The sequence below is a fragment of the Armigeres subalbatus genome, chromosome 3 (genome assembly GCF_024139115.2).
Source record: "Armigeres subalbatus isolate Guangzhou_Male chromosome 3, GZ_Asu_2, whole genome shotgun sequence".
Lineage (NCBI taxonomy): Eukaryota > Metazoa > Arthropoda > Insecta > Diptera > Culicidae > Armigeres > Armigeres subalbatus.
This window is the reverse complement of record NC_085141.1, coordinates 251,600,497-251,615,422: the sequence shown is the minus strand read 5'-3', so window position 1 is coordinate 251,615,422 and position 14,926 is coordinate 251,600,497. Positions and strand designations below refer to the sequence as shown.

General features: G+C 39.6%; 1 protein-coding gene across 8 annotated transcripts in view; it reads right to left on the bottom strand.

The window, feature by feature from the left end:
* The window catches only part of LOC134223511 (trehalase), a 155,088-nt gene that overhangs the window by 52,176 nt on the left and 87,986 nt on the right, over window positions 1–14,926 (bottom strand). The window lies entirely within an intron of this gene.

The following is a 14,926-nucleotide window of genomic DNA, read 5'->3' as shown; positions in this document are numbered from 1 at the left end:
TCAATGGAACAAAAATATAAATCGATGTGTTACATGAAAGTGATAAAAATACCAAGAATTAATACAAATTATGTTATTGAAAAGAACAAAGTTATCACTGGTTGTGTCACGAATATTGCTATTTGTATTAATTATATCAAAATTATTGCAGATATTGTTATTTGTAATAAGGGAAGGTGGTCGGTTGTCGGCACCTTTTTGTTTTTAGTTCATAACTTTCCTACATTTGCACAATTTGGTGGTATTTTCATACCAATGGAAACCTATAGGCATAAGTTAATAACTGTTGAAGAGTTTTGACTTATTCCATCTATTGGAGAAAAAATATTAACAATCACTCAAAATTTGAAAATATGAATTGAGGGTGTTATGGCTGAAAATATCGAAATTTTTTTGGTAATAGTAATTAAATTAATTACATTTAAGTACATTATACACATTTCATCAAGATTTTAAAAATTGTTGTTTTTGCTAACAACTTGGCTTATAGCGTGAAATTAGGCAAGATCGTGCTTATATAGCACACGTATGATATATGTCAAAATTACAATATCTGTTTTCTGTCAAAAGTTACGACGGGGTGCCGACAACCGATCACCTTCCTCTACATTTTGATATAATTGTGATATAATTTTGTTATGATTAACTGGTCGCGTATTCAGGCCCCAGTTTTACAAAAAAATCGATTCCATTCTTACAACCCAGCTGTGAACACAAATGAGCTCAATGGTTCATAAAGTTGGTTCGAGACTTTGTTGAATGGAGGAAATGACGGTGCATCGGTGAACAGAATAAATATTAGCGACGATGGGAAAGCTGTGGAGTCACCTACACTAGATGAGGTTAAAAAAGCGGTAAAAGAGCTGAAAAACAATAAGGTTGCGGGGAAGGACCAGCTCCCGGCTGAACTTCTTAAACACGGCAGTGAGCAGCTTTATGAAGTTCTGCACCATATTATGTCGAAAATATAGGAAGACGAGTTAAAGCCTGCTAGCTGGTTGGACGGCCTCATTTGCCCTCTATTAAGGAAAGGGCACAGACTGGAGTGCGCCAATTATCGAGGAATAACCCTCCTTAATTCGGCGTACAAAATTATGTTCCGTATGCTGTTCAACAGATTGAGACCGCTTGAAGAGTGTTTCGTCGGCGAATACCAGTTAGATTTTCATGAGGGCCGATCAATTGCGGATCAAATGATTACCCCGAGACAAATCCTTGAGAAATTCCGGAAGTACAACTTGCAGACACATAATCTGTTTATTAATTTCAAGGCGGCGTACTATTAAGTGAAACGAAATGAATTATGGCAAATTATGGTTGAACATGGTTTTCCAGCGAAACTGATAAGGCTGATTCGTATAACGTTGGACGGATCGAAATCAAGTGTAAGGGTTGCGGATGAAATATCGACGTCATTTGTTACCTTAGATGGATTAAAGCAGGGTGATGCACTCTCGAATCTACTGTTCAATATAGCGCCCGAGAGAGCGATTAGGAGAGCTGGTGTGCAAAGAAGCGGTACCATTATCACAAAATCGCATATGTTCCTGGGATTTGCGGACGATATCAATATTATCGGAATTGATCGCCGTGGAAGAGGCTTTTGTGCCTTTTAAGAGGGAGACAACGAGGGTTGGACTCACGATCAATACCAGCAAAACGAAGTACATGGTCGCTGGCAATCAACGTGGGTTCATTAGTGGTGGTGGTAGCGAAATGGTGCTGGATGGTGAACAATTTGAAGTGGTAGAAGAATTTGTGTATCTTGGAACATTAGTGACGTGCGATAATGATGTTACCCGCGAGGTGAAAAGGCGTATTGCAGCTGCAAATAGGGCTTATTACGGACTTCGTAACCAGCTTAAGTCCCGTAGTCTGCAAACGAAAACAAGCGAAGATAATATTTAGTAGATAACCCGGAAGAGGCCGCAGGCTTCGTGGAAGGTCGCGTACACGATGGCCTTTTGCAGTTGAAGAGGACCTGAGGGCCCTCAATGTTCAGGGCGACTGGAAGCGATTGGCCAAGGATCGAGTTCGAGAGAGAGAAGGATACTCCATTCGGCGTAGGCTCATCGAAGAGCTGTAGCCCATTAAGTATCAAGTAAGTAAGTAGGGGGAAATGGGGGACCGAGCGTTACAGTTCATACAAATAAATTAAATCGCCCATACAAAAAGTGTTACGATGGGGAGCGAAGGGGTCAAAAATTGCCCAAATTAGCGTTACGTAATTTGTGAACGGGCTCTGAGATTATTTTAAGTGTGCAAGAACTTCAAATGTAAGGTTTTCGGAAATAAACTTGTGTAACACACTTTTCTGTTTTTGAATTTAAAATTAAATGGACCTCCATAAGGGGCCCTCCTTAGCCGTGTGGTAAGACGCGCAACTACAAAGCAAGACCATGCTGAGGGTGGCTGGGTTCGATTCCCGGTGCCAGTCTAGGCAATTTTCGGATTGGAAATTGTTTCGACTTCCCTGGGCATAAAAGTATCATCGTGTTAGCCTCATGATATACAAATGCAAAAATGGTAACTTGGCTTAGAAACCTCGCTGTTAATAACTGTGGAAATGCTTAATGAACACTAAGCTGCGAGGCGGCTCTGTCCCAGTGTGGGGATGTAATGTTTATTTATTTATTTCGTCAAACATAATGTAGACTACTAAGCGTTAAAAAGACGTAGGTGTGCATCGAGAAAAATCGATAACGTAGCGTCGGTCGCAACGCCGATGCATATCTGCATTATTTGACCATCTTAGCCTAAGATCCTATATCCATACAAAAATAAACGAAAAAACAGGTTGCCATTCAGTCTCAATTTCCACAAAAAAATTTGGAAATGAAAAAATGGAAAAATATTTAAATAAAAATCCGCCGCAGATGGTTTTTGGCATCACGCCGCCGACACTTCTGCATTAGCGGACTGCAGCTACAATTTTGAAAAATGTTCATGTTTTCCAAGAAAAAATCCAAGAAAAAATCTCAAAAAGAAAAATTCAAAACAATTTCTTGTGGATATTCAGGAAAAATCAAGTAAAGAAATTTGCTGTAAAAACTTTGACATTACTTCATACAATCCTGGCATACAAATTCATACAGTGCTGGCATTCAGAATTATTTTTGAACAATTCTCTCTGAAAAATTTTGCTTAGGAATTTTGCTAATAATGAAAAAAAAACAAAACATCTCCAGTGTAAATTCCGAAATTTTTTCCTTAAAACTCCGAAAAAAATTCCATGTGAATTCTGCCTGAAAATTCAAAACAGTCCCGTGGGAAATACATATAATTTTCGGTGGAAAAACATTCTAATGAATTTCTTCGACAAGATCTTCCGAATCTTCACCAGAAATTCTTCTTCATTTACAAAAGAAGTTTTTCGAACATTTTAAGGAGTGCACTTCAAAATGTTCAGTCTCCAGTTAGCCTTGCGAGGATTGCCAATCCGGAGATGACGAGTTCGATTCTCGTTCCTGTCTAGGATGTTTTCGGGTGGAAAACATTCTCGACACCCTAGGTATAGTGTATAGTACTTGCTACACAAGATATATCATCGTGCAATGGCTGGCATATAAAAGCTTTAAATTTATAACTGAGGAAATGCTAATAGAATATACTAAGTTGAAAAGCAGACCAACTTCCAGTTGGAATATGGAGCCAATGCCACATGAAACACTTTGATATTTCCGTTGATTTTTTTTTTCAATTTTGGAATTTTAAAATGAAAATTTTTCGGAATACTTTTTTACGCTCTTTGTGAATTTTATCACATTTTTTTAAATATTCCAAGTATTTTTTTATTCCAGGCATTATTTAGAATTTCCACGGAAGAGTATATGAATTATCTTCAAACAATTCTTTGGATTTTCAAACAATAAATCTTTAGAATTCTCAAGGTTCATGTTTTTTTAATTTGAACCAGAAATCATTTCAAAATTTCATCGGGAATACATTCTTCTTCGGGATGTCATTTTGATTTCTTTGTAGGTTCAGCTAAACATTGCTTTAAATCTTTACCATGCAAAGATGCACAGGAAATGATTTAGAAAGTTTAAGGAATTTTCAGAAAATCTTTAAAATTTTGATTTAATTTTTTGAGGAATTCCTACTGAAAATGCTTCAAAAGTGCAACCTTTACAAGTACTACAAAAGTACATTTTTTTTTCGTAAAAGCATCGGAATTTCCTCGGGAAAATCATTATTGGTGTTTCAGATGAACTTTTTTCGATTTTCTACTGGAAAATCTTAGGAATTTCCATCGGAAATATTTTGGCATATTCCGAATAATTTCTTTTGGAAATTAAAAAAAAACTGCTGAAAATTTCTAAGATTTTTTTTTTGGAAAACGAAAAAAAATTTAAAAGAATTTCCTTTGAAAAATTCATTAAAGTTGCCCAGGATTTTGAAAAAAATCTTTAGAGATTCTGTAAAAAAGTAAGCTGATTTTTTTTTTTCAATTTATACTGGAAATTCTTCGGAATTTGATGTTTATTGGAATTTTCATTGTAAATATGCATTCCGGATCCTTCTACGGATTCTTGTAGTTCTTCAAAATTTCTAAATTTCAAACTCGAGCAAAAACGATGCGCGCGTCACGAGTGATCGATTGGCCAACTAATGACTGTTTGAATTGACCAGTAATTCAATGAACGATGGAAATTTGACGAGTGTTATGTCTCTTTGTCTGTGATTTAGGCTTAAGAAGCCTAGTTTTTATGATATTGAATAATTAATGATCGAAAAAATTAATAATTCATCAAATGTTCTAAATGCACAAAATTCTAGTAGTGCGCATGAAAAAGGTTATGACATAGAGAAGCTTGCATTAGAAAAATAAACATGAAATTCTAAATAAAATGCTTTTTAAATTCATAAAAGGGTCTTGGAACTAATGAGATTCCTGAGATATGAAAAAAGTGGCAGTGTTCCAGAAAAAACACTCCAATTCCTAAAACAATCTAGGTTAAAAAATAGTGTTATAATAACGATTGAAATTGAATTCCAAAACAAATCTCAACCCTTTCAGGAATGATGGGTCATATATGCCCAGCGATTTAGATTAGCTTAGCTTAACTTTGACTGACTACACATATCTATGGTTGCTATGGTAGAATCAACTGAATGATTGACTGGGATTGTTCAAGAATTCTCAGTGTGCAAATTTCAGTGACTCTAAAATTCAAATGATCAATAACGGCGCCGGCCACGTCCTTGTTAGGAAGAAGGAAGGAATATTAGTAGGTGGTTTTTGCTATTTGAAGACCGTGTTTACCTCTGCGTCTTCACAAAAACCACTGGAAGGATTATCAGTTAATTGGTAGGCATCGTTGGATCTGGATTCACTCTGATAAGCGATACGACCGTGCCATTCTTTATACACAGTGATTTTACCTAGCCATGAATCGGGCGCGAAAAGTAGAACAAACTAACTACCGCCCTACCGGGCGCGCTATGCAGAACACAATATTTCGGCCGATCGCGCCATCGTTCTGCTGTCCGAAACAAGAGAAATCTCGCACTGAACTGATTTTTATTACCGGCCGCGCAAAGCAGAACACAATTTCGGTCGATCGCGCGATCGTTCTGCTGTCCGAAACAAGAGAAATCTCGCACTGAACTCCATATATGCCCAGCGTTTTAGATTGTCTATAAAATCACAAAAGAGAGCTAGGCCACCATTTTCATCAGAAAAATTGTTCATCTAGATATTGGCTTTACAGAAAAAATATGGGAGCTCAAATTTTACTGACCATGGTCAGATAAGATGGGCCATCCTGAACGTTAAGCCAGTGATTAATATTCAGGAATACGAGATGCTCGAGGTACTTCAAAATGCTCTCAAGTTCAGCCCACGAATCTACCAGATCAATCAAGACATTTGCAATGTTCTGATCTTCGGTATGTACACAGATAGAAAAATCCACTGAAATTTACACTAAAAATCATGCACATAAATGGAACGCCATTATTAGCGTAATTCCACACAGGATATAGCCTAAATGTATACAATATTTGACGTGAATCGTCATTATTGCATACAAGTTGTAAGCAATCTTGTTAGGAAGAGGACCATTTCAGCGTAGAATTGTGTAAATTTCCACTAGTCGAGTTTTACGTGCTGTTTATTTTTCATTATTTTTTTCTGTGTACCCTATCCGATGAAATAAGCATATGATCCTAATTTCCATAAACATGAGATCCAAGAGACAAGGTACCCAAAATTATCTTGAGTCAACATCAAGTTGCGCAATGACTATGAGGTTTGTTTGCTGTTTTTGTAGGGCCTTAGAAGTACTGATTTCACGGACTTGAATGATCAAGTAGTTCAAACATTACGACTTCCAGGACGTTTTGTATAACCTATAAAGTCTGTAGTAGCTTGTATAAATAATAATTGAAGTCATATCAACCCAATGGACCTACTGGGATATTATATCATACATCATTCATAAGTTCGTTAATTGGATAAATCGAATGATCCGAACTCAAAAATAATAATTGGTCTATAATACATTCATTGCTCAATGAGTCGCTTATGAAAGGACCATTGACTGAAGCATATTCGAGATGTGGAATTGAAGTTCCTTGGGAAATTATTCGAAAGAACCATCAGATTGACCGAGAAAATATTTTTATTATGGCATCATTGGCTTCCACGAGTCGATATCAAAATAAAATTTCAATGAAGAATTAGAAATTTTGAGAGAGTCAACTCTGGATTGAAAATCTTTTTAGTAGAGAAAAATAGAAATTTTCCATAATAAAATAGGAAATTGCCAATAAAGAACAATAATACACACAACAATAATAAATTAGCACTTGTAAAAGCAATAATTCCAATTATGAAATAAGAATTGTCCATAAAGAAATCAAAATGTTCAATGAAAAAATACAAAATTTTCATGAATAAATCAATATTAGCAATGAACAATTAAAAAAAAATATGATTATTTTTTTCTAATGTTGATGATTCTGAAAACAATACAGAAATTTCTACAGGAATGCTACTCAAAAGAAACAACAGTAGGAGGTTTTATTTATTTTAAAATTACATATTAACTTTGGGATTCTCTGATAAACTTTTTGTTGGAAGAGTTCAGTTCAGATGCTTCGCTGAGGTTAATATCTTAAGAATTTCCAGTAGCTTCAGAGCTATGGAAGGTCCCAAATACTCTAAGAAATCTATAGGGCTATCCAGTGATGAACTTTATAGTTATTTATAGAAAACACTAATAAAAACATTTAAAAAAAATTAAAAATATAGGGATATTTTGGAAAATTTCTAAACCATTATAAATTTTTCTCGAAATTTTTATAAGATATTCGCGAGTCCACATTTTTTTGTATCCTCCTGATGCATTGAAGGTGTGCGAGTTCTAGATATCCTAATACCTGATACACATTACAACATGATAACATCATCAAAATTTTCGACTACATGAAAATTTATAATTTCCATGCTGGGTTTAGTTTGATTTTGAATCAATTGAAATTGTCCATCTTCAAAATTGATCGGATTTACCATATGTTTTAGTTACATAAGTTTTTTTTTTATTTTTGTACTTGAAAAAACCCACGTGGTCAATGGGGGGGTCAGCCAAATGACCACGATAAGCCACTTGGGGGGAGGGGGTTGAAAATCTTCAAAAATATGACCACGTGGTTTCTGGATGGCCCCTTCTCGGAAATATCAGAGAAAGCGTGTTTGGTGAGCCTGAGAACCTGGAGGAGGCTGGAGGCAATGGATTGTGCCAAATAAGTTTCCCACAAGGTGGTTCACAAGAAGCGCCTGATTCCGAAGGTGAACTGGTATACGACGAATAAGTTTTGAAAATCTTCTGATGAAAGATCCTCGCTATAGAAGATGAATGCCGGACGAACAGGAAGCCTGAGATGTCGAGTGATGCTACCATGAGACAATTGCGTTAACTGGTATTGCACGAGGGAACACGCCGAGTCGTTTTGATGTAAGAGGTGTAAAGGATTTCGTAGTGCAATTTGCCCCAGACATCCCAACAACGCCGACCGCTAAACAATGGATTGAATCTATTGTGAAAGCGTCAACTCTCTGTCAGGGCGATGACGAATGGAAACTCCAATGTGAAATTTTGAAACTAGATGGCCCGGTCAAACTCTGGTTCAGTGGGGTATCCGTGAAATCGTGGGACGAGTTTAGAACAGCGCTAATTCGTAATTTCCCTACCTCTGTCGATGTTGTGCTACCGGTGTAACTAGCAGGGCCACATTGCCAAGAATTGTGGTAAAACTGCTCCGAAACAATTACCTCGTCCTATGCAAGAAATTCGTCAGCCGAGTAGTTTTGTGAAATCGGTGGTTGATGGAAGTAATGAAATTGATGCTGTCTTCGATTGTGGAACGGCAGTCACCCCGATCAAGGAAAGCTGTGCTGCCATATTGAACAATATCGTGCCTTGTGACACCGCTCTAGTTGGATTTGTAGGCAACAAAGTGCGAGTACGGGAGTAGGGTTTAGAAGTGATAAAGTTGGATGGGATCGAATTGGAAACCGTTGTATGTATGGCATCGAATATAGTTCAGGCGAATTCGATGATCATTGGAAGAGATATTCTCCATCGAGAGGAAATTTGATTCGTGAAAGAGAGGGGTAGCATGAGAATTGAGAAGATTAGTACGCATTGAAATGATTATTCCCAGTGCCAACCGATGGCAGGACCTAGTGGTATACAGGGCAACATGTACAGCATCCAGGCATATGAACCGATTATCGCTGAAGAGATTAAAGTTAATGGAGATCATGAAGAGCGCGAGAAAATTTTAAAGCTAATAGAGTGTTATCGACCTTGTTTCGCAAAAAAAACTACCGTGAAATGGGAACCGCCAAGTATTGCGAGATGGTGATCGAAATGATCGGACACAAAAAGCCGATAGATATAAAGCAGTGATTAGAGTATTTGAAATAAAAAGTGGTGGAGAATACTGTGAACGATTTGTTGGCAGCGAACATAATTCGGCCCTCTACCTCGCCGTACAATAGTCCCACAGTGTTAGTGCGTAAAAAAACGACGAGTGGCGCATGATTGTTGACTACCGTACTATCAACGCAAAAACAGTGAAAGATTCTTGGCCGATGCCTATCATCGAAGATTGGCAGTCAACTGTTCGCTGCGGAGAATCTGTTTCGTGGATACCACCAAATTCCGATAGCAGCAAATAGTTCGTGAAGATGCCTTTTGGACTTAGCAATGGTAGTGCGGTGTTCCAGAAAATGATCGATACAGTGATTGCTCCACTACGGTCAATTGGCGTAGTAGTGTATCCCGATCCCGACGACGCAATTTTTGGTGGACGTGATGCGAATGATGTGCTGGTTAAATTTGAGTTGCTACTGAAGCGATTAATGCAATATGGTTTGACTGTGAACTTGGAGAAAACCCAGTTTCTGAAAACTAGTCTTGATTTTATATGTGAGTGAAGGCAAGATAGGCCAGGCAAGGAGAAAATTCGGGCGACCAGTGAACTTTCACGGTTAATGAACGTGCACAATGTTCGTGAATTCCTTGGGCTGCATCCTATAAGATATGTCAGTTGAAAAACTTCACAAGTGGAATGCGAGAAATATAGGTACGAGAGTTAGAAGCACTTGCGGTTGTGGAGTCAGTGGAGAGATATCGTAAATACTTACTGGGAAGACATTTTGTGGTTGTGACGGATTGTGAAGCGGTTAAAAAGACGATGGCCAAGAAAGTGATGTTACGGCTAGTGGGCAGATGGTTGCTGAAGCTACAGGAATACGATTTTGATTTAATACACAGAAAGGGGAAAAAGATGCAGCACGCGGCATGCAGCATGCATTGAGCACTTCCACAGTTATTAACTACAGGTTTCTAAGCCATGTTACCATTTTTGCATACGTATATCATGAGACTAGTACGATGATACTTTTATGCCCAGGGAAATCGAGACAATTTCCAATCCGAAAATTGTCTAGACCGGCACCGGGAATTGAACCCAGCCATCCTCAGCATGGTCTTGCTTTGTAGCCGCGCGTCTTACCGCACGGCTAAGGAGGGCCCCCTTAAAGAAATACGGCACTAAATTCGTCGCTTCTTTTTGTCAATAAGCGTGCTCACTGCTGAAAAAATCACAAAAATAATAAAAAAAACAAATTCCTTTCCATTGCTTTGTTTTTGATAGCATGGAAATAGGAGCTATGAGATGAAGTGGCGAACCGTTCCCCTATATAGCTCGTTGAACTGAACGGTCAGCTTCATTAGAAATCCGAACGCCTATGTTTCTCCCGTTTACACTTGAATGATATCTCAGTTAGTTATTCACGGTAAGAAAGCGATTCAATTGGCTCGTCCAGGCTTCCTGAAAACAAAAATCTCTGCCAAGGGTCAAAAAGAAATTTTTCATTCCGTTATTTAGAGACTCAGCAATACAACGCTCAGTCCGTGGGTAAAAAAGAGAGTGTTACAAACATTTTTATCAATTCACACATGCATTTACACATTTTTAATTAAATGAAACATAATTTGACATAAGTAGCGATACAGTTCAGAAAACCAATTTGATATTATTGCCCCATGAAAACAGGAAACTTGTCACTTGTTGTTCGAGAATACCACGTAGTTACACTTTCTTTCAGCAGTTAGAAACTCTTAGTTCGTGACCAGCTTAAGCTAAAATTATATTTCTTAATCAGGAAAAGCTCTCTTTGTTGTTGGAAGAATACTTACAATTTAGTGTAGGGTTCTTTTCTCACAAGTAGATTTTTAGCTATGGATTCTCCAAATTATGCAAACTGCAATCATGCAAATTCAATTGATTTTCTAAACTGTATAGTATTTCAATTTTACTCACGCTGCACTCAACTAATTTAGCCAACAGGATCTAATTATGATACTCCGAAATATTGATCATCTCTTAGAGCTATAGGGATCAATTTTAGGTTACGATTCAGTTCGATGATTTTTCAATATTATTTCCAAACTTACGTTGATAATTGTAGAAATTCACGAAGTATTAAAGATAAAATGTAGTACAAGCAAATATTAATATAATTTCTTGTAGTTTTAAGCAATCTAATCTAATAATTCACTATTTGGAAGCTGAACTCTATCCACGTTTTGCCGTTTCTCCAAGCGGTTTGTTTACCTTTATTATATAGTTCTAATATAGCCGTATTACCTATCACTTTATTGCTCAGGTATTGGTACGTCATACACAACCAGTGATTGGTGCAGCGTTGCCAGGAAGTGCAGCAACATTCCCACCCCCGTAACACTGCATGCTCGGAGCAGTTTTACCCAGGCTATCAACATCAAGTACGGCTAACTTACTAACTGGTCTTCTCATAAATCCTGAATTCGTTTGTATTGTTGCGCGTCGTACCCGTCCATCTGATCCCCTTTGGGTTTCTACTACACGTCCCCGCAGCCAACTGTTCCGTTTGGACCCCTCCGCTATAAGGACTAGATCACCCACTTCAACAGGCTTGGTATCGCTAAACCACTTGGTACGTCTACATATTGTCGGCAAATACTCTTGAAGCCAACGGCACCAGAAAATGTCCAGCTGATGACGAAGTTGATTCCAATTGTTACGGACAGCTTCGCGTTCGTCGGTTTTATTCGCAGGTGGTTGCTTCACTCCGCTGCTGCTCCCGAGCAAAAAATGGTTCGGCGTTAAAGCCTCTTGTTCTTCCGACTCTAGTGGTAAATAAGTCAATGGTCTAGTGTTGACGATGCTTTCCGCTTCAGTAAGTAGCGTTGAAAAACCTTCGTCGTGCAGCTTCCTTCCGGTATCGATACTCATTATGGCTGCCTTAACAGAGCGTACCATCCGCTCCCATGCGCCACCCATGTGCGGAGCGGAAGGTGGATTGAAAAACCACTTTGTATTCGAGTTAGTGAAGGTTTCCGCTAGCCCGCTACTGATTTGCTGTCTGAGTACCTTTTCAGCACCTTGGAAGTTAGTGCCATTATCAGTGTATACCTCCAAGGGTGCTCCTCGGCGTGCAACAAAACGACGAAAGCAAGTGATGCAACTCTCGGAGCTTAGGCTATGCGCTACCTCAAGGTGAACCGCCCTAATTGTCAAGCATGTAAATAGTGCCACCCATCGTTTAGCTTGACTGCGCCCCACTTTTACTAGAACCGGGCCAAAAAAGTCAACTCCGACGTACGAGAAAGGACGCTCGAATGATGCTAATCTAGCTGCAGGCAAAGGTGCCATCTTTGGTGTTTCCGGCTGTGCTTTATTGATTTTGCACCTCTGACAACTTTTCGCCGTTTTACGTACAGCTGCTCGAAGATGCGAAATACAAAAATTTTGTCTAAGCTCGTTCACCACTGTTTCCGTATTCACGTGATGGTTTCTGCAGTGATAGTGATTCAGGAGCAGAACAGTGACATGGTGTGACTTTGGCAGAATAACCGGAAACTTCATGTTGAATCCAGTGTTTGAAGCAGCTCCAATACGTCCGTTTTGCCTCATTACTCCGTACTCATCAATGTATGGAGATAGTTTGTAGATAGATGAGCATTTGTCTACTCCTCCCTTCTCCCCTCTTAATGATAAGAGTTCATCCGGAAACGATTCTTCCTGGCAGACTTTCCATATAGTGTTCTCCGCCACTCGCATTTCTTCGGTGTTTAAATGTCCTACATTTCGTTGGTTTTCAACTTGTCGAATATTGTGGATGAACCGTAGCACGTAAGCAATTGCTCTAACGAGTCGCGTCCACCTGGAAAACCGTTCGAAACAAAATATTGGTTCTTGCTGGGTAGTTACATGTGCAAAACAAGATCGTAGTTCTTCCGCTGTACTCAAATTCGGTTTGATGTTCTGAAACGACCATTGATGTTCAGGATTGTACAAAAACTCCGGTCCTTGGAACCACGTTCCATTAGAACATATGTTAGGCCCTTTGCCCCATTTTGTGGCCTCGTCTGCGGAATTCATTTTGGAAGGCACCCACTTCCATTCGCTGCTTCTGGTTAATGTCAGAATTTCACCGACCCGGCATGCGACATATTGACGGTATCTACGGGCATCTGAACGAATCCAAGCTAGTACTGTGCTAGAATCCGACCAGAAAAACCGTCTATCAATCGATACAGTGTGATTTTCGGCAACGAATGAAGCTAATCTAGCTCCGAGGACGGCGGCCTGTAGCTCTAACCGGGGTATGGAGAGCGGTTTTAGTGGAGCCACCTTTGTCTTCGCCGAGATTAAATTACAAACAATAGTTCCGTCGGCAAGGATGAATCGGAAATATGCAGCAGCAGCGTAGGCTTCTTCGCTTGCATCAACAAACAAATGAAGATGTGTGGAACGAACGGACGCGAAAAGAGTTTTGCGAGAGGTAGCATCGTGGAATCTGCATACTATCGATTTGACTCAAGATGTTTATCCACTTTAACCATCGATCAAATTCTTCTTCGCCAATCGGCTCATCCCAATTGATCCCCTGATCGCCATATAGCTTGGATGATGATCTTCCCGTGTATAGTATACGTGGCCAATAATCCAAGAGGGTCAAATAATGACATCACACATCGTAACACTTGGCGCTTTGTCGGCCGCCGACTTTTCTCGATGATTTCTGCAATGTCGTACCGCATTTGTGTTGAAAATCCCAGTACATCTATAGTAGGCAGCCACAGCATACCGAGAACTCTCTCTGGACCGCCGATTTTGTCCAAATGCAAATCTTTTGCAATCGGAACATTCGTTTCTCCCAGGTGCTGAAGTACGTCTGGAGAATTGGAGCGCCAACCACGAATTTCAAACCCACCTCTTTTGTGGATTGTTTTCACCTCCGTCGCTATTCGTTGAGCTTCTTCCTGCGTATCAAAACTATCCAAATAGTCATCCACGTAGTGGCACTTGACAATTCCTTCTACTGCTCTTGGATAGTCTTTTGCAAATTCTTCAGCGTTTTTATTTTTAATATACTGTGCACTACATGGAGAGCAGGTAGAACCAAAGGTAGCCACATCCATAAGGTAGACGGTTGGTGGATGACTTGAATCTTCTCTCATCAGGAATCTTTGAGCGTGTCGATCTTCAGGGCGTATGCGAAGCTGGTGAAACATTTCACGTATGTCTCCACTTACAGCAACTGGCTTTTCACGGAAGCGGAATAGAACAGCTGGAAGCGGATTCAACAAATCAGGCCCTTTCAAAAGGACAGTATTAAGAGAGATGCCGTCGACTTTGGCAGCCGCATCCCATATTAACCTGACTTTGCCGGGTTTTTTAGGATTGGTTACAACGCCGATCGGTAGGTACCAGGTTCGGCGAGGATCTGCTTTTGCTAATTCTTCGTCTGTTGCTCGATGAGCGTAACCTTTCTCTAGGTATTCCCGAATTTGTTGGAGTACCGTAAGTTTTAATGAAGGTTCTCGGGTCATCCTGTTTTCTAGGCATTGGAGGCGTCGTAGGGCCATTGGATAGCTTTCCGGGAGTTCAAATTGGTCGAATTTCCAAAGGAGTCCTGTCTCGTATCTGTTATGCAATCGAACTGTTGTTTCAGCTAGAATTTTCCTTGCTCGCATGGTTTCGTTTGATTCTAGTTCTAGCTTTGGTTTAGCTCCACAATCTTCCTGATCGAAATACTGCTTCACTACCTCGTGAAGATCGTTTCTCTGCCGCAATTCGAGAATGTGACAACTAACCCCGACGGTTCTAGATGTGTTGGTTCCACCGTACACGCACCACCCAAGCCTCGTTTTGGTAGCAACTGGATCTCCGATGCGTCCTTCTCTGCATTGAAGTGGCAGTGCGAGATTTAGTTGGTCTAAACCGATAAGTAGTCGCGGCACAGCGTTTTCATACCCACGAAGAGGTAAATCTTTCAAATGAGCATACTTCTGAGACATTCTTTCAGCGTCCAGCGATTGTACGGGAAGCTTTAGTTCCGATACGGTTCTGGCGGAATGAA